Raw genomic sequence first — 23,500 nt, forward strand, 5'->3', positions numbered from 1 at the left:
CTCTCTCTCCTTCTCTCTTTCGCTTTACCAAAGCCATCTGCAAGTCCTGACATTTCAGCCATACTGTTATTTATATATGCATTTACGGCTGCCACCTGCTTGTAAGTTGACTCTTGCAGTAAACCGGTAGAGTTCCCCTGTTTCAATATTCTTTGACATTTTACTATAACTACAGAGCTGGCCATTTCTCAGCTTCCAGTTGCTCTACAGCCGCTCTTGAATTATATTGCCTCGGTAATAGAATAAAGATATTTCTCCACTATAGTACTACCCCCCCTTTCCATTCCTCCCCCCCCCCCATACCCAGATGGTACAAATCGCTGCTGGCACATGTAACAATTACAGCACAGCTTCTGCTGCTTAAATGAACCCCCATAAACCCCACAGAGTTAGATTAGATTAGGGAATTGGGAGGTGAGCAGGAGTCTGGCCAGTGATCTCAGCTGAAGCGGATAAGGATTTAATATCATCCATATATCGCTCTGATAGGATGCATGCAGTATTTTCAAAGTAATGTTGAGCACCCTGGCTTTTGACATTCTCTCTCCCCACACCCCCCTGGAGAAAAAGACAAAAGCAAGGGGGAATCATCAGAGCTGTAAAACCCAGTGAAGGAATTCCACAACTGCAACCAAAGTAGGCAGTTGATCATAAGTTTAAAGCTGTAAAGTTTGTTTTCTTCTGCTGTCACAAGAAGAAAAACAAGCAAACTGGTGGGTGGGCTGGACAGAGTGAAGAGGTGGATGTTGAATTTGGGGTACCCACTCCCCTGAATTTATTTTATTTCAGACCCGAGGCCATCCAGTGATTTGTCTGGTCAAACATGGGCATTGATTGATTACACTTATATCTCACCTGTCCCTAAAGAACGCAAGGTGGTACACAAGGGTTTCTCTGCTTTACAATAACCCAATGAGCAGGCTAGCATCAGAGATAGTGACTGGCCCAAGGCCACCCAGTAAGCATCCTCCTGGTTGGCTGGGGATTTGAACACAGATCTCTCAGGCTGTAGTCCAACACTCTTAACTGCAGCTAGTACAGAATGCTGAGGCCAAGTTGTTGAGTGGAGCACCTCTGCTGATCAGTTACTGTGCTATGTCTATCTTTTTGCTAACATACACAGTCCTGACCAATTCAGGACCAGGTTACCTGAAAGACCTCCTGCCTCTGTATAGATCTGTAAGACTGCTTAGAGCAGGCTTCCTCAACCTCGGCCCTCCAGATGTTTTGGAACTGCAATTCCCATGATCCCTAGGTAACAGGAACAGTGGCCAGGGATGATGGGAATTGTAGTCTCAAAATATCTGGAGGGTCGAGGTAGAGGAAGCCTGCCTAGGCAGTTTTATTACTACTGTTCTGTCAAATGTCCTCTCTGTGAAACATAAAGGAACAACCATAAGTTGTAAAGGCTTCTCTTTCAAGCATTCCTATTTGTACTTTATAAGTAAATGCACAGAAAGTCCATAACTACATATGATGATTTGGTCTAAGATGCTTCTACAAAAGGGAATGCATACTATGAATTAATACACAGCATAAATCAACACAGCAAATAAAAACCAACTTCTGTCATCAAAATCTCCTCCAATCAGGCCTAGAAGAAGATACCATCAGGTATCTTCTTCCTTCCATTCTCATACCTCTGGACTCAACAAGACTAACTGCCTCCCCCCAAAATTGAGCTACAATTCAGATGTCAATCACCGCTTGTTCCCCTTATAAACAATGTCCCAGATGTTGCATGTGTTTGAGGTATTGGGGGATGTAAAACAGCCACTAGTGAAGGCCAACATGGTTTTCTGGTGCCCACCATTTTTTTTTTTTTTTTTTGTTCTCAAAGGGTTCTGGAATGATGCGAACTTCAGGGCATTCTGGGGGGAAACCAAATTGAGGATGCAGGGAGATTACTGTCCAATGGAACTCTGCCGCTCCCTAAAGTGGCAAAAAAATAAAAATAAAAAGTCCAAAATAGGACACTAAGGCACTCTGCTTAGAGAGCCTCAAGCCTGGCACTGGACTTTCCTTCTGTTCTACTCTGTTAACGATATACACACCACCCAAGCACCCACCCTATAATATCACTACATGTAGAGGCAGAAGTACATCAAATGGAAGGAAGCCATTCAGGTATTTATCATGTTAAAAATTCAGAAAAGAACAGACCAAATTTATTCAAATAGAGTCAATCTGCTGCTTATTAAACACTGCCCTCTCATAAATTGCCAGGAATGCTCACTTGGTTCATCTTCACAGCTGTTTAATTTCTGTTTCAAATTCCAAGCAATGCAAAAATGACTTGAGAAGTCAGGTTCTGCAGCTTAATCAGATACAAAGATAGCTATAATGAAACCGTACCGGATACTACCATTTTGGAGATAGAGGGTTGTATCCAATGCTGCAGCTCCGCTTGCGCAACAGAACTCCATGTGCAGGTGGGACCTCTTTCTGCCCTGTCCTTTCCACTCCCATGTGCACCCTCAAAATCAGTGTCAAGAGCTGAGGGGTTTTCAAGATAAGATCTTGGAGGTACATATGGGGGGGGGGGGAGAAGAGGAAGGAGAAGTCCCATTGCATGAGCAGAACTCTGCTTCCACAGTACTGGTTACAAGCCAAAGCCTCTAATAATATGGAACTGGGAACTGTGTGACTGTTATATTCTGGTCCAATGCTGGAACCCAGCAGCAAGGCTGGATGACGATTACTGGATCACAGGCAACTCCAATAAAGGTTGGAACCAGACTGAGATCTATTATATATCTGCTCCCAGACTACCTCCAGCCCTTTGATCTTCAGAGCCTTTAAGCCAGCCTTTCTCAACCTGTGGGTCCCCAGATGTTGTTGAACAGCAACTCCCATCACCCCTAGCTAGGAAGGCCAGAGCTCAGGGATGATGGGAGTTGTAGTCCAACAACATCTGGGGACCCACAGGTTGAGAACCACTGCTGCTTTAAGCCAACCCTCTGACCTGAAGACAGGCACTCCTCCTTCAATCCATAGTCTCCCTTCCAGTGCAAAACCAGGTACCTAGGAGGAGGATGGATCTGGCCCTGGTGGTCTGGGAGCCCTGACCCAGACCTGGTTCCTGATCTGCTGCTCCTGCAATCTCTGTCTCTGTGCCTAGATCTCTGCTGGGTGTATCATAGTCCCGTACTGCCCAGCCATGGCAGAGTTCAGTGGTGGGAGAGGCCAGCCAACCAGCAAAATCTCAGGGGGATACTTGCCTGGAGGCAGAGTCCGTATGCAAGGTTCAGTCCAATCCTAAGGTCAAGAGTATCTCAGTTCATGTAGTCAGATGGTTCAGGAGTCAAGAAAGCCGAGAGCCCAAGGTTACAAGAAGCAGCAAAACCAGGAATGACAAATGTTGTTTCCAGCAACCGACTGAGGCTGGAAACCCTGCTGAAGAAAGCTGGAGCCAGCTGTTACACATCAGGAGCAAGGAGGCTGATCAGCAGCAGGTGGAATCACTCTGCTTTCTGCTCCTTCAGGCTGCTGCTCTGCAGGTGAAGCCAATTCCTGGCCCATGACAGGGTGATCATTTCGGGATATTAGCCAGCATTTGCCACTGGTGACCAGACATTCCATTTGACGTTGCTGGAAATTGAAATTTGCAGTCCACCCCACTGCACTGCATATATCCATCGCCCATCACCACACACACCTGGCCTATATATCTATTAAAATATATTTTCTCTCAAGAATCTTACTTAAATGCATGGACCAAATGGGACTGGTGAGAGCTGTCAAAATAGCTAGAGGACCCCAAATTGGAGGTGGATGGTCAAAGGTGTGTTGAGAGAACCTCTGCTTCAGGTAAACAGGTTCTGCAGGTTTTCAAGCAAGCAAGCCCAACAACTGTTTGACCAGATTAACAGTGTATAAAATAAAGATGTGCCAACTATGAGAAGCAATAACTCTCTTAAGCCACTGTCAGTTTTCTTTTGTCTCCAGGCAAAAATCACTTAAAGTGAATCATTATATATATATATATCCGGGAATTTAAATGTACAAGGAATTCAGACTCATTTAACATAAATAAGCATATGCTCAATCCTGGAAGACCTAACTCATCCATAATAAATCAGGGCACTCAAACTCTTCCTGATGACTCAGCCCTCCTCTTCCAACAACTGACATCACAGCCCTTATTCCATGCCAACCCTCATCATAAAAACAGATGCCCTGAAGGTTAGCACACTGTATGGCTGGAAAGAAGCAAAGGAGGAAAGTGTGGATCCAGAAACTATTTTGTGGTGCATGTATCAGGTCTCATTTCCTATGCTACAAGAGCACAGGTGATGACTATGTAGCTTCCTGAAGAAGAGGAATTCAATTTGGGCCACAAAATACATCCGCTTCATTGAGAATAAGGATGCATTCAGACATGGGGAATAGTGTGTTTGTCTTCTGGTTTATAATACTAGCACTTCCACCTCACCTTTATAATGTTTCTTTCACATGACAGTACCTGTTGCTTTATGAAACTGTGGCTTTTTGATGCGTTACTCCCAAACCCTGTCCACATTTGTGTCCTTATCCCACCTCCTGCCCCATGAAAACGGCAGCAAAGAACTGTTTGCTGGTACACTGCCCCAAATTTTGTCACTTCACTCCTGCAATTTTCTGGGTTAATGGGATTGCAAATGGAAGCAATTAACATGGAAATGAGCGCCAAAGTTGCACTAGATTCTGCTAGATTTCCAGAAATGGCTTTTACATCATGTGAAAGCTCTAACAGAAATGCAGAAATTAACAACTGGGGAAACGGAATAAACTGCTATGTGAAAGCAACCTAAGCCCCACTGAACTTCCTTCTGAGGAGACATGCATCAATTACACGTTCAAGATCAGCCACAATAAATGTGCATAGGAAGGTATGCATTGACTTAAGCATCAAGATGTAGGCTGCCATTTGTAGATGTGCTCTTGGTAAGAACTAGGCTGATGAGCATTCTCAATGACCTAGAGCTGATACATTCCCTCCATCCATTAACTGAGAGGGAGCATGATGACTGAGGGGAGCAGAATAGTGCCTGACAGCCATTGACTCTTTCTCAGTCAGGACACTTTGCATCTGCAACCTTTACACCAAGTCACCGTGTGGTCTGGGTACCCATCCAACAACCAGCTACCTACGTTCCTAGTGATCAGATTGCCCCCAGTCCTCTAGCGGAATTTCCTTGGTGCTTGGTGATGTTGGTGTTTGTCCCCCAAGAGATGGGTCCCTTCTAAGGGATCATTTCCCTCTCATTCCCCGAGGCCCCCTTCTTCCATTGCAGCTTGGAAGTTGTCATCCTGGGACATCACATCCCTCTAAGGCTCATCCAGCAACTTCTCTGGCTCTCCCATCTTCTCCTGGTCACCTACCTTCCTCGTGAGAATGGTCAGGTAGTCCTACATAGCACAGCTTCTATACCCCTTCTGGCTTTCTACCTGCATTATTTTTATTGTTGTTTTGGTGGACAGGGAGTGCAGTCTGTCCGGGCCTTTCTGCATTACTCACATAGCTGTCTAACTCACTTCTGATCTTGACACTTTGTCACTGAGGCTGAGATCCTCTTTGCTCATCCTTCTCCAATTAGGAGACATGCAGGCCAGAGGCCAGGGTACTGAGCAAGCGGCAGCAGGTAGGTAGTTGGTGCTTGGAGGGCTAGGAAAGGCACTCCCTGCATTTTTCTGTAACAATTGATTCAAACAGATGCTGCTACAATCACCCAGAGACCAATGAACATGGTGGTCATTTCATAGCTTGTTGTGTGCGTGAACCAAACCCAAGTGTTCTAGAAGGATGACACAAGCCTTTATTAAAGCTCTAATTCACACAGCAGTGGAGTTTCCTCTCTGCTTGGGTTTTCTTAAAGATGTTGGCTGTTCAGAGGTGAACGATCTGAGTTTGGTATTGCCTAAAGGTACTCGCCTTTGAGGGACAACGCTCCTGTTCTGATGGGCACCTCCCTTCCACTACAAGCACTTTGTGACAGCACTGATTCCCCTTTCTCCTCGCAAGTCTGTCAAACCCACGGGAAAATGCTGGGTTTAAGTGTAGCCATAAGCAAGGGAACAGCAGAGAGAGCAGGAACAACGCAGATAATAGCAGGCTATTGAAACAAGACATAATAGAACGGATGAAGATGAATGAGGAGGTGAGGAGCACAACAAGCAATGTCAAGTGTGACCTACTTCAGTGGTGCAAATAGCATTTGCAAAGAGCCAGCATTTAATGGGGGGAGCAGAGCTCATGCCCTAAAAGCCTTAAACTGCAGCACCTCATTCATTAAATCAAAGAGAGCTAATACAAGCAGAGAGTCCGTTTAAATATATGTGTTTTTTTAAGCTATTCATCCTAGACTCTTAGGTGGATATGTTTTTTTAAGGCATGCCTGAAGAACACAGGTTTCTGCAGTTGTTATTAATTCCTATATGAAACAATCTGATCCACATCTCTAAGACTAAGGTACAGATCAGAACTTAGCTAGGCATGGGGTTATTTATGTGTTGGAAGCTGGAATGCACAGAAAATAGGTAAAGGTAAAGGTACCCCTGCCCGTACGGGCCAGTCATGTCCGACTCTAGGGTTGTGCGCTCATCTCACTTAAGAGGCCGGGAGCCAGCACTGTCCGAAGACACTTCCAGGTCATGTGGCCAGCATGATGAAGCTGCTCTGGCAAGCCAGCACCAGCGCAGCACATGGAAATGCCGTTTACCTTCCCGCTATAAAGCAGTACCTATTTATCTACTTGCACTTAGGGGTGCTTTCGAACTGCTAGGTGGGCAGGAGCTGGGACCGAAAGACGGGAGCTCACCCCGCCGCGGGGATTCGAACTGCCGACCATACGATCGGCAAGTCCTAGGCACTGAGGTTTTACCCACAGCGCCACCCGCGTCCCACAGAAAATACACAGTGCCTATTTTGAGATAAAATACACATGAGGCAGAGTGATGTAGACTCCAGCCAGGGAACAGCGGGTGAGCAGGATGCAGCAAGACAGAACAATGGATTGACCTGCACATCCCAAGATCTGTAACGTGCATCATGGAAATGTTTGTTATTATTTTTATTTTTTAAAAATGCTGTGCCAACTCCAGGCTGGTGCTGCTGAGGGAGCCAAAACCAAGTGCTTTTCAAGGGTTTGAGATGTTCAGGATCCATTTGATCCATGGGGAGCTCAACTCCCACTGCCCCATCCCCCAAATACCTCTTTTGGGGCCCTACCCTGGCTGGCAATTGCCCACAGGTACACAGACAGCTTCAGTGTTCCATCTGCCATGCTTTCCATGGCCGCAGTGGAAACTTTCATAGTGATAGTCTCCCCCTGGCTTGACTGGTAGAGGCCAGTGGACCTCTGACATATCCTAACCTCCTCCAGCAACACAGAACCAAGGGTTAGGATGGCTCTCTAAGTACACATTTTATGTAACGTATGCACATTTAAATCTATATGAACATACATCTCTTTGAATACAGATTTTGAGAGGAGGGTTATGGGCTACCTCTACTGTCAGGCTGGAAATCACAGGTGGGCACAGTGCTCTTGTGCTCACTTCCAGCTTGCAGGGTTCCAGAGGCATCTGGTCAGCCCCTGTGAGAACAGGATGCTGGAGGAGATGAGATACTGATCTGATCCAGCAGGCTTGTCTTATATTCTTAGGATTTTGTTTTTTTAATAGTGTCATCTGATCTTCATCCTGTTTTGTTAACCATGTTCAAAGTGGTTAAGAATGCTGGGGCAGGGAGGGGGGAATGTAAACATTTCTGAGCACAATTCAAAGACTTGGTGCTGACCTGTAAAGCCCTAAACAGCCTCGGCCCAGTATACCTGAAGGTGTATCTCCACCTCCATCGTTCTGCCCGGACAGTGAGGTCCAGTGCCAAAGGCCTTCTGGCAGTTCCCTCACTGTGAGAAGTGAGGTTACAGGGAACCAGGTAGAGGGCCTTCTCAGTAGTGGTGCCAGCCCTGTGGAACGCCCTCCCATCAGATGTCAAGGAAATTAACAATCCAACCAGATGGGCGGGGTATAAATATATTATTATTATTATTATTATTATTATTATTATTATTATTATTGACATATCAGCAATGTGTTCTAATGCCATAATATTTCCATATAAAACACAATAACACAGATGGATGCCTGATACAGAGTCAGACCATTAGCCCATCTAGATCACTATTGCCTGCACTGACCTGGCAGCAGCTCTCCAAGGTTTCAGGTAGGGGCCTCACCTAGCTCGAACTAGAGGTGCTGTGGATTGAATCTGGGACTTTCTACATGCAGGGCAGGTGCTCTAGCTCTGAGCTTTGTAGCTCTTCTTCATAAAATTCAGGAGAGCTTTCTACAGAGAAGGTTTTGGATTTGACAAAAATGGGAGCTCCTTCCAAGCCTGCCTACCTATTACATGATGCATTTATCCAACCCAAAATGCATTTGAGATCTTAAAATGCAGCCAGGTGTGCTACAAATTTGCCGACAAGCTAATTAAAGTCAAAGCAAACTGTATGCTGCCTAAGTAAGCATTTAGCTCAATACATGACATTATTAGGGACAGCCAGATATGACAATTCTGCTTTCTCCTAGTTTTTCATTGTTCCAATTTTCACTTCTTCACATTTTCACATCAGTTTGGAATTATACATGCGCTCTCTCTCTCTCTCTCACACACACACACACACACACACAAACACACAAACCAACACATTAAAATTCATCTGCATTGTAGTGCAATTTCTGCTAACATACACGTGTCCAATTATGCTTACTGCACAAGTTTCCCCCGAAAACAATTTCCTGTATTAAAATGCATTTTGTATGTTGTCCGTCCCCCCTAATTTAAGTATTTATACATACATTTTACCCTAGTGTAGTCTGCAGAACTGCTTTATAATATTCAGAAAAGTGTGGATTTTTAAGGAAATCCTTCAAAAAATCCTTGGAGGGAATCATTTGGTTTGCCTATTGTTTCAGGAAGCCCAAATTAGTAAATTCTCCTCTAAATGCAAACTGAGCCAAACTTCTTAATCCCATCACTTATACAGTCACTTTACCTGGAATACACCAAGGAGAAATACAGGAAGCTGCTTTACCCTCTATCTCAGTATTGCCTACACTGACTGGCAGAAGCTCTCTGGATTTTTTTTTTGTTTTCTGACTAGGGTCTTTTCAGCCCTACCTGGAAAAACTTGGAATTGAACTTGGGACCTTCTGCATGCTAAGTAGACACCTTGCCACTGAACTATGACATTTATTGGATGCTGAGTCAGATCACTGGGCTATCTAGCTCAGTACTGTCCACACTGACTGGCAGAGGCTTTCCAAGGTTTCAGGCAGGGAGTTTTTCCCGTTCCTACTTGGAGATGCTGGGGACTGAACCTGGGACCTTCTGTACACAAAACAGATTCTCTGTAACCGAGCTACAGTCCCTTCTTTATTGGACACCATCAATCCTGCCAGTGCTTTTTCTTTTTAAAGACACACCAACCTACTTTCTTAATGAGACTGTTAATTAATGTTAAACCTGAAGGGCTGATCAGGCAGTTAGTGCCTCTTCTTTGTAACACACTTTCTATAATGTTGCTTTATAGGAGGCAGCAGTTTAAACAGGTCCACCTGTTTCCTCTGCTTTGATGCTCGTTTCATTTAATGCTTTTGATGGAAATAGCATGTGAGATCAGGATTAAAACTGCACCTTTGCGACCACTATAAAGAAGAAAAAGAAAAAGCAACCGGGAACTTCATTGGTCTATAAAATGGGATTATTTCTCTTTCTCTTTCCGACAAAGAAAGCTTGTTACATTTATTTGCACTTTTCGGCTCCCCCCCACTTCCCTCTTGTTTGTTGCCGATACACGTCTATCAGTGAGCAATGAGTAATATACAAAACGCGCTGGCGCAAATGTCAGTTCTGTTGAAACAAAAGGGACTCAGCCGCAGAGGGAGAGCAGCCATTGATTTCGCCTCAATCCATTCAATGCCAGATTTCCAGTCCGCTGCACGGATGTCAGGGAGTGATGCAAAATCCTATAGAAGTAACTGAAGCAGTGAAGGCTTATTAAATTTGTTAAATGATGTGAGTGTGTGTGTGTATAAAGAATGAGGCACTTTGCGGAATGCAATCAAGACTGCTGAACAGGCGTTTTCATACTGCGAAGGCTCGTGCAGAATATATAAGCTGGAAAGAAATCTATTTAATTAATAGAAAACAACATCTTGTTTGTAATCTTGCACAGGATTAATTTGAGGCAGGATCCACTCAGATTTACACAGAGGGTGGTCAGTGTGCTATAGCAGTTCAAATGCCTACTTACTGCACACTAAGATCAGCATACTCTAAGATAGCCATATCAGGCTATTCCTAGAAATGTACAAAGCATATTTATTCTGAGTCAAATCATCGGTCCATCTAGCTCAGTACTGTTTACCCTGACTGGCAGCAGCTCTCCAGAGTTTTAGGCAGGGCTCATTCCAAATTCTATCTGGAGATGCCAGGAACTGAACTTGGGACCTTCTGCAAGTAAATCAGATGCTTCCACTGAGTCACTTCCCCCTGTGTTCACTCATAAATCCATTGTGTCTCATTTTCACATTAATTTGTGAGGGTCCTTTGGAGCAGATTTTGTTGGGGTGCCCAGCAGGCTGGAGGAGGAAGAAGAGAAACTGAAAGTTAAATTACGCAAGAAGGTCTCTGCTGCACAGTCAGGCAGATGTCGCCAAAGAATGTTAGTTTAGTCAGTGTGGAAAGGGGAGTATTGTGTGTTTTTCTGTGTGTGTGTGTTTTGTATTTTTTTTAAAAGGAAACAGGCTGTGATACCTGTTTCCTAAAACAGATTTCCATCCAAAACGGGATGCCAATGTGGTGTTCTCTAGAAGTTTTGGACTACAACTCCCATCAGCCCCAGCCAGCACAGCAAATGGCAGTAATGATGGGAAATGTAGTCTTTTAACATCTGGAGCGCACAATGTTGGCTACCCCTGCTCTAAGATAATAAGACCGTCCTGGATCAGGCCATCTACTTCAGCATCCTGCTATCACACCCAAATGCCTGTGGGAAGCCCACAAGTAGGATCTGAGCACAAGAACACTCTTCCACCATGCAGCTTCCAGCAACTGTTATTCCGAAATCTTACCACCTCCAACCATCCAGGAAGATCATAGCCATTCTGGGTAGTGGTCATTCCTGCATTGCAGGAGGTTGGACTAAATGACCCTTGAGGAACCTTCCAGCTATACAATTCTATTATTCTATAGCCCTCTCCCCCATGATGTTGTATAACCCTCTTTCAAAGCCATCTAGCTTGGTGGCCATCACTGCCTCCTGTATATCAACCTCTATGATGTAGATGCTATCTACAATGACAATGCTGATATTTAATCATTAGGAAAGTCATTTGAACTTTGCTCCCTGCCCCTGACAAATCAAATCCCTCCCCGGCCTCCGTTCTGCCTGCCTCCTCCTGCTTCGTCAAGCCGGCCTGCGACGAGCCACCTCGTCTATTAGAAATCAGGTCTTACAAATCCCCGCTGACAAGTCGGACAACAATCGTGCTCTCGTGAAAGATTAATGGCGCAACCCTGCACTCTCTGGATGCACACTCGCTTAGAGAAGCCAGTGCAAACCCCATCAAAAATTTAGCAGAACCCCTGCTTCATCTGTTTAGGCCTGAAGCTAGTTACAGGGACAACTCATTAGGGACAAGCTCATTAAATCCAACCCTGGAGCGAAAGCAGTTTGCAAACCCCCCTCATCTTTATTCACTTTCACCTAGCCATTCGTGTTGTGAGTGTTTTCCTTGCACAGGGTCTTCTAACAGCATCGTAGAAGATGGAAGACTCTGGGTTTCCCATGCATGCACACTCGACGTAGGTGTGACCAGGGTTTGACAAACACAGTTCCTTATGTCTGTCAAATCAAATGCCATTTTCATGTGAGAAAACCTGTGTTGATTTTGTCCTCAAAGACTGTGTGTGAGAGAGAGGGATTAAAGTGGAAGCCCCGGTAGGTTCTCAGGCTAATCCTTTTTGGTTATATTATGAGAAAGAATCGTTCCTGTTCATGACGCCCCTGTCAAAACGCAGGACAAAGAGGTAAATTCAACGTTAATGATATATTTTACAGGGGGTAATGTGGCTCTGTTCGCACAGCAAGGTGAACAGCTCCCTGTTGGTTTCCAGATAGCCCAAACACCAAATGAATAAGGTTGCCAACTTTCCTTCGTATCCCCTGCAGCTGTGACTTTAAATGCTGCCTTGATCTGAAGGTGGCGGCGATTACCTTCATGCTGTGAAAAGTCCTCCTGCTGATTCCTGCAAATCAAGCTGCTACTCAAGTAGGGATGCCTGAGAAACTTGATCTTTTCCAGGTTCCTTAGTGGAATGACCTGATCCACACTACTCTCCTGGATTCATCTGAATCTAGTTATCCCACAGAATGGGGTTTTTTTAGGGGGGGTGTCTTTTTCAGCATAATGGCCTTTTTTGAGCCTGAGGAAGCCTCCCACAGGACACATGCCAGTGGTGGCTGGGATTAAAATATTTAAAAAAAAAGGGTGGGACAATAAAGGTCAGTTTTACCTTTTGTAAAGGCTAGTTTCCACACACACTGCTCCAGTCCTCACAATGCTCCATTCCGGCAAACAAGTGGAATTATGGGAGTTCAATGACACATTCCAGACAGGCAAAAGCACTCAGGATGTGGCCTGGGGAGAGTCCCAAAGGCCAGATAGAAAGACTTGGAGGGCCACATCTGAGCCCTGTGCCAGAGGCTTTTCCACCCCTGAAGCTCTCCAAAAGTTGCAGTGCAGGATTCAGCCCCCCCCCCCCGCCCCAATATCAAAATACGGCCTGGAATTTGGAAAGCGTGTATAGGAATAAGTATTTTGAGAGAAATGTATTTAGAAACACACATTTCCTAACAACTCTCGACACCCTTAAGAAACCACACTTCCCAGAATTCTTTGGGGAAGATTATTTAAAGTGGTGTTGTGGACATCTCTCTGTCTCAGGAGACTATAGAGTACGCCTCCGGGGGTGAAGACAAACTGCTGTGTTAGCAGCACTGAATTGAATTCCTCAGAGCACAAGTTTGGGCAGTATGTATGGAGGTGTTGGACTGCCCAGATGACAAGACCCAGCTCTTGGCCTTGCTGCTGTGGTTCAAAGGAAATCAGAGCAATATCAGAGCAATATGTTTGGCATCAGCTTGGCTGCATGAGTTGCTGGAAGGAGGCCTACAAGGCAGTATCCAGCCATGTTGGGGACACCACTCCAAATTTGTATAGGGTTTACTCCTTAGTCTTTTGTCCGCCCAAAGAAAACCAAAGGGCAGCAGAGGTTTAGGAACAGAGTTTTTCTTCTCCTAGATGGGCAAACTTCCCACGTTGATGAACCCCATCTGTCCCTAACTTCCATCTAGAGCACATGTAGAAACCCCCTTCTTGACTGTTGGACCCACAGTTGGTCACCCCACTCAATCCACCAGAGTCTGCCTTCACATGCAGGGGAAGTCCCTAACTCACTGAGGGTTTGAGACCCATTGGATACCCTCACCTGCTTTAGCCTGCCTGTCGAAGCCATTTCCCAGTGTGTGGCCACCTGCCCCATGCTGACAGCTTCTAGGAGCCACAGGTGAAGGCTGAGTGCAAGGTGGGGACCCAGAAGGAGCATGACATCTCCCCCACCAGAGGTTTTCCTAACACCCCATATACCCCAAGTGGTGTGGTACTGCTTTAAATGTATAGTACTGATGGGGCCTCAGACCAAGGTATTTCCCAGCTGTACCTGGGCTGGATTTAGACACATCAAAGAAGTATTTCAGTTAAACACGTTATAAACTTTGTACTATGAGAAATTGGGTTGGCAAAAACAGAACTCCACAGCGCCACCTGGTGTCACAGTATTATAATGCACAAACAGCACATATAAAGGGCTTTTTCTTTGCCAATATAGCTGAGACCCTGGAAACAGTGGGAATCGAATCTGGAGCCTTCTGCATGCAAAGCAGGTGCTGTGCCATTGAGCTATGGCCTTTCCCTAGTTTTCAGAAAGCACATCCGCTTATTGCCTATATATCTGAACATATTCAATTTTAAGAAAATAATCTGACAAACCAACTGAAGGCTCCTCTAATGTTCCTGATGGGTGCAAAAGAAAAGATATATTCCAGAGTGGCTTCTGTTAACAAAAGTCCAGTTGCCTAACATCCAAGTGTAAAGGAAAGGAAACATATCGTGAGTGAATTGGAAGGTGCAAACAGGGAAGGCGGGGAATTGCTCCCTTTTCTCAGCAGTGGCCCCTCAAAAAGGCTCTTTGAGCTGCAAACGCATGGCTACCATTCCCCCACATCAAAGAAAACTGGGGACAAATGAGGTCACGAAATTGGGGGGAAGGGAAGACCACATTTCATCTCAGCCCTAAATTAACAGAACAGGATGCTCAGAACACCTCCCCCTCCCTCCCCAAAAGGAGTTTTGTCCACTAGGGCATGCTAATTTCAATGGCCTGGAGCGACACCTTATTTTCATAATGTGAACCTTCCATTCTGCTTCCTCTTGTATCAATTTGAAGGAAAACGACTTGGATGCTAATAATCTGCTAGCCACAATGCAGCGTTTAGCAGCTATCCAGAACATAGATCATTTATGAAGAATTTATGAAAATAAAGATAACTCATAAAAGAAAACAATGAAACAACATTAAGTATGCAAATGGCAGGTTTTTAATTCTAATTAAATCTTATCGGAAGGGAAGCTTAACAAGCTAACGCATTGTAACAGAAATGTGTTAAAGGAGAGGCAAGCAAGCTTTCCCTAATGCCAGATTCCACCCCACCGCCTTTGCAAGCAGACATTTTAGATTCTAATTTAAGTCCTTTCTTTTCTCAAGCCAGTTTTTTTTTAAGAAGAAGATAACATTCAGCTCTTACATATGCATGCGAAGTAAAGCCTATTAGAAATCAAATACAACGACATCAGTGGAACTTTTGGAGGTGGGGAGATTAATTGTTTCTTTAAAACAAGAGAGAGCGAGAGCAGAATTTAATAATTCTATTTGTGAGGGTATTAAGGCAACATAAACACCACTGGAATTGAAGGGGGGAGAGACAACTACGAAACAAATGAGAGATAATTGGAAATTAACCCCTACAAGGAGGGCTGTCAGGATTCAAGCCAGTTTGGAAACTGTGGGTGGTGCTTGCTGATAAGAACAGAAGAAGAGCCCTGCTGGGGAATCAGACCAAAATGACCCTACTTTGCCCAGCATCCTGTTCTGACAGTAGACAACTAGATGGCCCAATGAGAAGCCCACCTGAGTACCACAGCAACACTGTATCCACTGTATTCAAAGGCATACTGATTTTGGACTACAGCCACTTTGACACAGCATCAGTGTGAGGGTTATCCCACACTCTCCAGTGCATCTTATGGTCATGATCCTTATTGCAAAATGTTCAGTCTTTGAGGGATGGGGGGTTTGTTGCCCAGGAGCGCCCTATCACCTATAAGTGCACAGCCTGATGTGATTGAATCCTGCCCCCAAAATAATGGCAGTCTGGAAGTGCCCTGTGTCAGTTACAAAGGGTACAATTTAATCATAAGAACAGAAGAAAAGCTTGCTAGATCATGCCAGGGGCCCAGCTAGTCCGACCCGATGCCCGTGGGAAGCCCCACGGCAGGGCTTGAGCACAACAGCAATCTGTACACCTGCAATTCCCACCAACTGACATAAAGAGGCATACTGCTCCCCCCAAAATGAAGGTACAACTTAGGCATTATATTAGTAGCTATTGATGGGGGGGGGGTACTTGATCACAGAGGCTGTGTAGGGACCTAGACAAGACCAATACAAGAAGTTCTGCACATAGCATAACACATAACAGATGGAATTCGTTATCTTCTTTTTTTGAAGAAGAAAAAAAGGTTAGACAAATTGATGAAATACAGGTCTACCACTACAATTAATGCCCAATATCACTGACTTTAACCTCAGTTTTCAGATGCAGTACATCCCTGAAGGTCAGGCAATGTTGTGTCAAAATGTGCCCTGCCATTTTCCCAAAGTTTTCTTTCCCTGCAAAAGAGACTTACATTTTTTTTCCCCTGCCTCATTCTCAGGGCACTTTAGAATGTTTGTGGCTGTAGTGTTTTCAGTTTACCATATTTGTTGCAAGGGGGCCAACACATTTGTGCATCTTTTTGTTTCCAGTAAATGTTTATTCAGCACTCTGCAGCCTCCCCAGCTGCCTGTGCTCTCTGATCTGAAAAAGTCCCATCATGATGGCTTTAACTGAAGCATCAGAAGCCAGGGAACTGCAGAGTGCATGTTTCCTTATCTGAAAAAAGTCCAATGGGATATATTTAACTAAAGGATGGGAACCTGGGGAGGCTGCATAGTGTGTAGACACCGAAAGAAAGGACACCCGCAAACATGCATGAAGTAAGGTGTGACAAAAATCCTACACCCCACCACAATGTTTCCTAGCCCGAAGAAGTGCCACACATCCCATGCCTATACAATACTAATGACTGTCTCCACCTCTGTGAACCAACTCTCATATTTGTATATTATATTTACTGGGTTTTTTAAAAGCACCAACAACAATTATATGATGGACCCAATGATAATCCCACTCAGAGTAGATCCACTGACATTAATGGACATGGCTAGCATAGGTCATTAATTCCAACATGTCTACTCTGAATAGAACTTAGTTGGACACAACCCAATGGATTGGTTGTGGGTCTTTTTGAAGTTCTGCTTATACGGAAAGACAGGGTTAAAACTATTTAAGTAATGTTAAGTTGGCTGTTTCAGTTCACCCAGTTCACAGGGACCATGATGCGTCTGGCCTATTATGTCTTTAAACAGGCTTAAACTCCTCACAGTTGAATTGGCCCATCTAACTCAGGACTAACTCAAACTCTCCCAACTCTCAGGCAGAAATCTTTCACATCAGCTCCTACCTGATCCTTTTTAACTAGAGGTGTCAGGGATCAAACCTGGGACCTTCTAAATGCAAAGAGAAATGTTCTATCACTTTGCTGTGCTCCCTCTTTTGAACAGGTGTCCTGGATGACTTACAGAGTAGGAAATCATAGCTGGGTGTGAATATTTTTTTGCTTCCGTCCCCAGAAAGTTCCGAAAGGGAACATAGTGATTACCCCACTGAGCAAAACGTAATTTCATTAAACTTTGGTAGTGGCACAATGATCAGCTGCCCCCACCATTCTTGGTAAGGAATCTAAGCAAACAAGTGCTTCATATAAGGCATACTTCTAAAATGGCTTTCTCCCACTTCTTAGCCTGCCCCCAGCTTTTATTTTATTCCCAGGGATACATCAAGAGCTGGGGGAGAATTCATGCAGTATAGATCAGTCGGGCATTGACAGCACTTCACACTTTGACAAGCTGCTTTGGCTCTGTTTAAAGTCTGCAATCGGGCCTCGCCCATCAAGGCCATGGCTATTGAATTATTGACAGTCTCTTGCTGCGGTGCGAAAGGGAAGGGAGCGCCATAACCTCGGCTCAATAAAGATGAAATGGAAACCCTCTCAGAATCTTGCTTTAGCACGTTAAAGGAGTTTTAATGGGCTGGTTTAAAATGCAGGAAGAGAATGCATTAGGGATGATTACATTTGCCGTGACTAAATACATGTGCATGCAGGAAAAGAATTTTATGACTGAGCAGGTAAAGGAGAGATGTGCCATCTTCGTCTCCCATCCTACTCTAAACCTGTAACAGAAAGGGTTGGTTAGAGCCCTGATGGGGTAGAATTAGTTATCTCATAGAATTACATGGAAAACAGAAACAGGACCAAAATTGCCCATGCTCACTTATTTGTCCCATGTCTAGAATGGAATTGTATTCTCAAATTATGATTTTGGTTGCTTGTGCGGGATGCAGTGATGGCCACAAACTTAGGTGGCTTTAAGAGAGGATTAACCATGATTGGGAGCCGCCCAGAGTGGCTGGGGAAACTCAGCCAGATGAGTGGGGTATAAAAATATGTTATTATTATTATTATTATTATTATTATTATTATCCATAGGCTAATGCTTTTGATGACTACTAGGCTTGATGGTTATACTCTGCCTCCACAGTCAGAGGCAGCACTGTGTCTGAATGCCAATTGCTGGAAATAACAGGAGGAGGAGAGGAGGAGCAGTATGGATTTGATATCCCGCTTTATAACTACCTGAAGGAGTCTCAAAGCGGCTAACATCCTCCTTTCCCTTCCTCCCCCACAACAAACACTATGTGAGGTGAGTGGGGCTGAGAGACTTCAAAGAAGTGTGACTGACCCAAGGTCACCCAGCAGCTGCATGCGGAGGAGCGGAGACGCGAACCCAGTTCCCCAGATTACAAGTCTACCACTCTTAACCACTACACCACACTGGTTTTTGGGCTCAGGCATCCTGCATGAGAGTTTCCCATAGGCATCTGGTTGGCCACTTTTAAAACAGGACACTAGACTGGATGGGCCAGTGACAGTTATTGAGAAACATTTAGACAGGGATTGGAGCTGAAGTACCCCAAAATGCCAATACTGCCTGACACCACCCTAAAAATTGGTCAGAGATTAGAACAATTAATTATTTATATTACTTCAATCCATCTCAAAACATTATTTCTTTTCAGATTTTGCACTATATTCTAGTTTTGTTCCATTTTTATGAGTATTGTGATTTAGTATACATTGTTTGTAGTTTGATTACTTTGCTGTAATATTTTATTATTTTGTATGTTATATTGGTTTTTCAGCAAATCAGCTATTGTGCAATATGGAAATTTTAATTTTGGTGTTTTATTGCTGTTTTTGGAAAAGTGACATTTGTTGTTCTTATTGTTAAAAATTTAACAACACCACACACACACACATACACACACGAGTATTGTCTAAATATTGCCTTTCCGGGGAGGGGGGGGGTTGGTGCAAGAGCACCTCTGACCTTGCACCTGCCCTGCTGGGACGAGCCTTCATAAGGCTCTGATGGGTGGGAAAGCCAGCTTTGAATTCTCATGCGCACACACGCCTTAGAATTACATGGTTCTTCCCCAAAGAGGTGGAGACGGAAGTGAAACCACTCTGCCAACGCTTTCTCTCACAATTTAAACAAATCATCTGTGAAAGGCAAGAATAATGATGAAATATAGAGAGGGTTTTACAGAACAGAGCTGAAATTTCTTACAAGAGATTTCTAACCATGATGGCTGTGCTCTGCCTCCACAGTCAGAGGCAGCAATGCTTCTGAATACCAGTTGCTGGAAACCACAGGAGGGGAGAGGACTCTTGGGCTCAGGTCCTGCTTGCAGGATTCCCACAGGCATGTGAGTGACTACTGTGAGAACAGGATGTTGGAATAGATGGGCCATTGCCTGATCCAGCAGGCTCTCATTTTCTTTCCCCCCTTTCCTTCTGCAAAAAAGAGGGCAATTTTGATTAGTATTCTCCTAATACGCCCCATATGGGACACGGGTGGCACTGTGGGTTAAAGCCTCAGCGCCTAGGGCTTGCCGATCGAAAGGTCGGCGGTTCGAATCCCCGCGGCGAGGTGCGCTCCTGTTGTTCGGTCCCAGCGCCTGCCAACCTAGCAGTTCGAAAGCACTCTCGGGTGCAAGTAGATAAATAGGGACCGCTTACTAGCGGGAAGGTAAACGGCGTTTCCGTGTGCGGCTCTGGCTCACCAGAGCAGCGATGTCACGCTGGCCACGTGACCCGGAAGTGTCTTCGGATAGCGCTGGCCCCCGGCCTCTTTGAGTGAGATGGGCGCACAACCCTAGAGTCTGGCAAGACTGGCCCGTACGGGCAGGGGTACCTTTACCTTTAATACGCCCCACCACTTTTTGTGGGAACAACTCCCACCCCCCACCCCCGCTCACAAGGCCATGGAAGGATGCGAAGTGTGAGCAGTTGCGGAGGATGCAAAAGGGTTCCCGGAGAGTTGGTGCTATTGCCACTTCCAACAGCAACAAAACAAGCAAACGAACAACAAAAGAAAATTTGGAAACAAGTTTTTGTTTGGAAACAAGAAAGAAGCTGTGCTGCTGCCGTGCTTAATAGTGAGCTCTGGAGAAGCTTTTGGAAAATCTCTCCTCCACCTACAGAATATTTTGGTGAAATAGTCATTCCCACGCCATCCTGAATTTCCTTTGCCCACAATGAAGGCAGCAATTGGAATTTCAAGAGGCCATGTTTGCTCAGCTCTAGAAAACACGAGCTGTCGCTGGTAAAATGTAATGGTTGGGAGATATGGAAAGTAGTCTGTTCCCTTCCTGGGAATTCTAAGGGTGAAAATTCTCATGGGTTAATTTATGAAAAGGAAAGCTCTTCCCACACACACACCTCCCTGAACCATAAAAAATAATTCCACTTTGCAGTTTCCCCATAATATTCTCCATCATTTATTCTAGTGGGGTTGGATTAGATGACCCCCAGGTACCTTCCAACTCTATGATTCTATGATTTTTGGTGGTGGGCGCCACCACTAGCCTCCAACAATGCCCTGGAATGATGTTAGGTCTGGACCATTGTGGGGGACATACACAGAGTTGGGCTCCTGCTTACTCTACTTGCCAACCCCACTGCGATCCCTTCATTAACCTCCTAGAGATTCTTCTTCGCACCTCATGTAACTACTAATATTGCCTTTCACCTTCCCATTTCTGAAGCCACTTCTCTCATCTATTCTTTGCACCCTTGTTTTACCTATGCTCCCTCCTTTTGTGCAAACCCCACCTTGCACACACCTGCCTCCAATGGAATAACCTCCAGCATCTTCCTCCTCCCACACATTGCGGCTACTAAGCACCTTTTCCACCTTGGGTCCAAGTGCAGCATCTATAGGTCCCAAGCCATTACTATTTCATACACCCAGGCCTTCCAGATGTTGATATTTATATCCTGCTCACTTAGTGTGAGCTTGCTGTGTTGTAGTGATGGCTTGAGATACTATTATGGATGGGAATGGGTTCTTGGGGGAAATGTTTACAATGAGATCACTTTTAGTTATTCTTGCTACAGCTTGGCAACAATTATGTAAGTTGCCTTGGGGGTTTCCAGTATACAATGACACATAAAGAAGAACAAGATGATGAATAAGAAATTGTTGGTGCTTATAAGCAGAAGTAGCTATATTAAGCAGAAGCAGCTGATTTGTACTGTCCCTCTGGAGAAAATCAGGGTTGTATCCTATGCTAGCCCTACTCAGAGTAGATCTACTAAAATTAATGAACCTAAATTAGTCATATCCATTGGTTTCAATGGGTCTACTCTGAGTAGGGCTAGCATTAGATACAACCTAATGTCTCCCTAATTTGCCCACAACAATTTTGTACACAGTTCTGTCTGGACCAAAGAGAGAAGGAGCCCAACTATGTTCCTACTCTGACATTAGGTAAACAGCTTTAAACCTTCAGGTTCAGGATGTGACCTAGCCTTCCAAATGACTATGGGAGACCCTAGCAGGAGAGGGAAAACATGTTAACAACACACTGGGACAAGACAGTCTACTAGCACCTCTGTGAAACTGCCTTGAAGATCAGCTATTGAAAATGCTAACAAAGGGCCACAGGAGAGCAGATAGCCAGTCTGCCTTGGGTAGCTGATTAATATTAAAAAATTCTGATTTTTCTTCTTCTTACATAATCTCTTTTCTTCTTCAAATTTATACCTGCCAAGATTTACTTGTCTTTTAATAGCTGATGTCAGGGAAGCAACACGCAGAAAATCCCCACCTCAGGACTATAATTTTGAACACAATGAGACGCGCATCAACTTGTCGCAGTGACATGTGGCAAATTATTCCACGTGGACTTCTAAAGTGCATCCTAAAAGCTTCAAAGTGTGTGTGTGTATGCGTGTGTGTAAAATAAGAATTCACATTGATGATCACAGCTCTTACCCAGTCAATTCATCTAGTGTGACCCCCTCACTTTTCTTTCCACCATGGCTACACAGCCTTTGCTTCCCATCAAATCAACAATTCATGGGGAGAGGGAGAGAGAGACAGAGCGCAAACCTTAACGGCATATCTAAATTTGTGTCTGTTTGCTTGCGGAAGGATTATCTTTGCCTGTATCGAGCATTGCAAGTGAATCAAAGATGCTTCTCAGTAGTAGGAATTAATCTCCAGACAAATATACAGAAGGACGCTTAGTCTGCCCCGGCTTTAATCGCTTCCAACTGGTTTGACTTATTCTAATTACATCCTTTATGTTATAAAAGCCATTTTTATGTTGCTGAGAAGCAGTTTCATTGCAAATACATGGATTCCACCACCCCCTTTTTTGCTGGGTTTCTGTTCCCATGTTGATTATGTAAATGGGACTCTCCAGTTTCCTCTAATTAGAAAAACACACTGCAGCAGCACATCAACCATTTTTAACATTAATAATACAGCGTTGGTGTCCTTTCACTGCACCTTTACATAATTTGTCAAAAAAGGGAAAGGGGAAAACACACACACACACACAAACCCATTAAAGCATCGTTTCCAACCGCTGCTAGAGCACTACAGGCAATCTCTCTCTCTCTCTCTCTCTCTCTCACACACACACACACACACACACAGTCGTACCTACTGAATGGATTTCAAATTGCAGAATAAAAGTATAGGATCTATACTGGTGGAATTCCACTTAGAAGGCTTGTTTAAGCCAGAAAAGTGAAGAATAAATTTGCAGTGTGTGGCGGGCGGGCGGGGGCTTAGAATAAATGAGACAATTAAGTTCCAGTGCCTAATTATGGCAATGACTGTGAGTGTGAGGAAGAAATATCCCTGTTGCAAAGAGAACATTTCTCTCTCTCTCTCTCTCTCTCTCTCTCTCTCTCTCTCTCTCTCACACACACACACACACACACAACCTATTTTCAGTGTTATTAGCTCACACCATGAAATTACATTTGTCTATTATATTTAAGGTATTTATAGCCTACTTTTTGACACAACCTTTCCAGGTGGCCTTATAATGCATCTTAAGATCAAAAGATCATAAAGGGAGGGCTAACCACAGCATAGCAGAGACCAATGAAATACCATGGCCTATCAATCTAAAGGCCACTGAATGCCCCATGTTTCTAGAAGCTGCTGAATGGCCAGTAAAATAGGTGCCCATCCATGGGCGCAAAGGAGGGCAACATTTGAAACTCATTTACAAAGAAGGTCCTCTGCATGATAATAAATATGGATGGTGACACATCAAGTCTCTGGCTCTTCAAGCTCAGTATTACCTACATTCCCAGTTGTACCTGGAGATGCCAGGGACTGAACCAGCAAGCTTCCACATACAAAGCAGATTCTCTACCACTGAGCTATGGGGGATTTGTTGGGTCTGCTTGTTAACAGTTTTAGTTTGACACTCCCGAAATGTGGGTCAGAATGCTGTTCCCAGTCAGATTACACACTTCTGAAGATTTCACAATGAGTTTTCAATGCACAAGAGGCATGCACAAAAATATGCATTTTACAACAAGAAGAAAATGCATGCACAATGCAAATGTTACCAGGGAA

At 44.4% G+C, this 23,500-nt stretch overlaps 1 protein-coding gene across 38 annotated transcripts in view; it reads right to left on the reverse strand.

The window, feature by feature from the left end:
- Positions 1–23,500, reverse strand: part of RBFOX1 (RNA binding fox-1 homolog 1) — a 1,465,188-nt gene that overhangs the window by 199,658 nt on the left and 1,242,030 nt on the right. The gene's annotated exons all lie outside the window — the stretch shown is intronic.

Source organism: Podarcis tiliguerta (genome assembly GCF_965153285.1).
Source record: "Podarcis tiliguerta genome assembly, chromosome: 14".
In the NCBI taxonomy this organism is placed as follows: domain Eukaryota; kingdom Metazoa; phylum Chordata; class Lepidosauria; order Squamata; family Lacertidae; genus Podarcis; species Podarcis tiliguerta.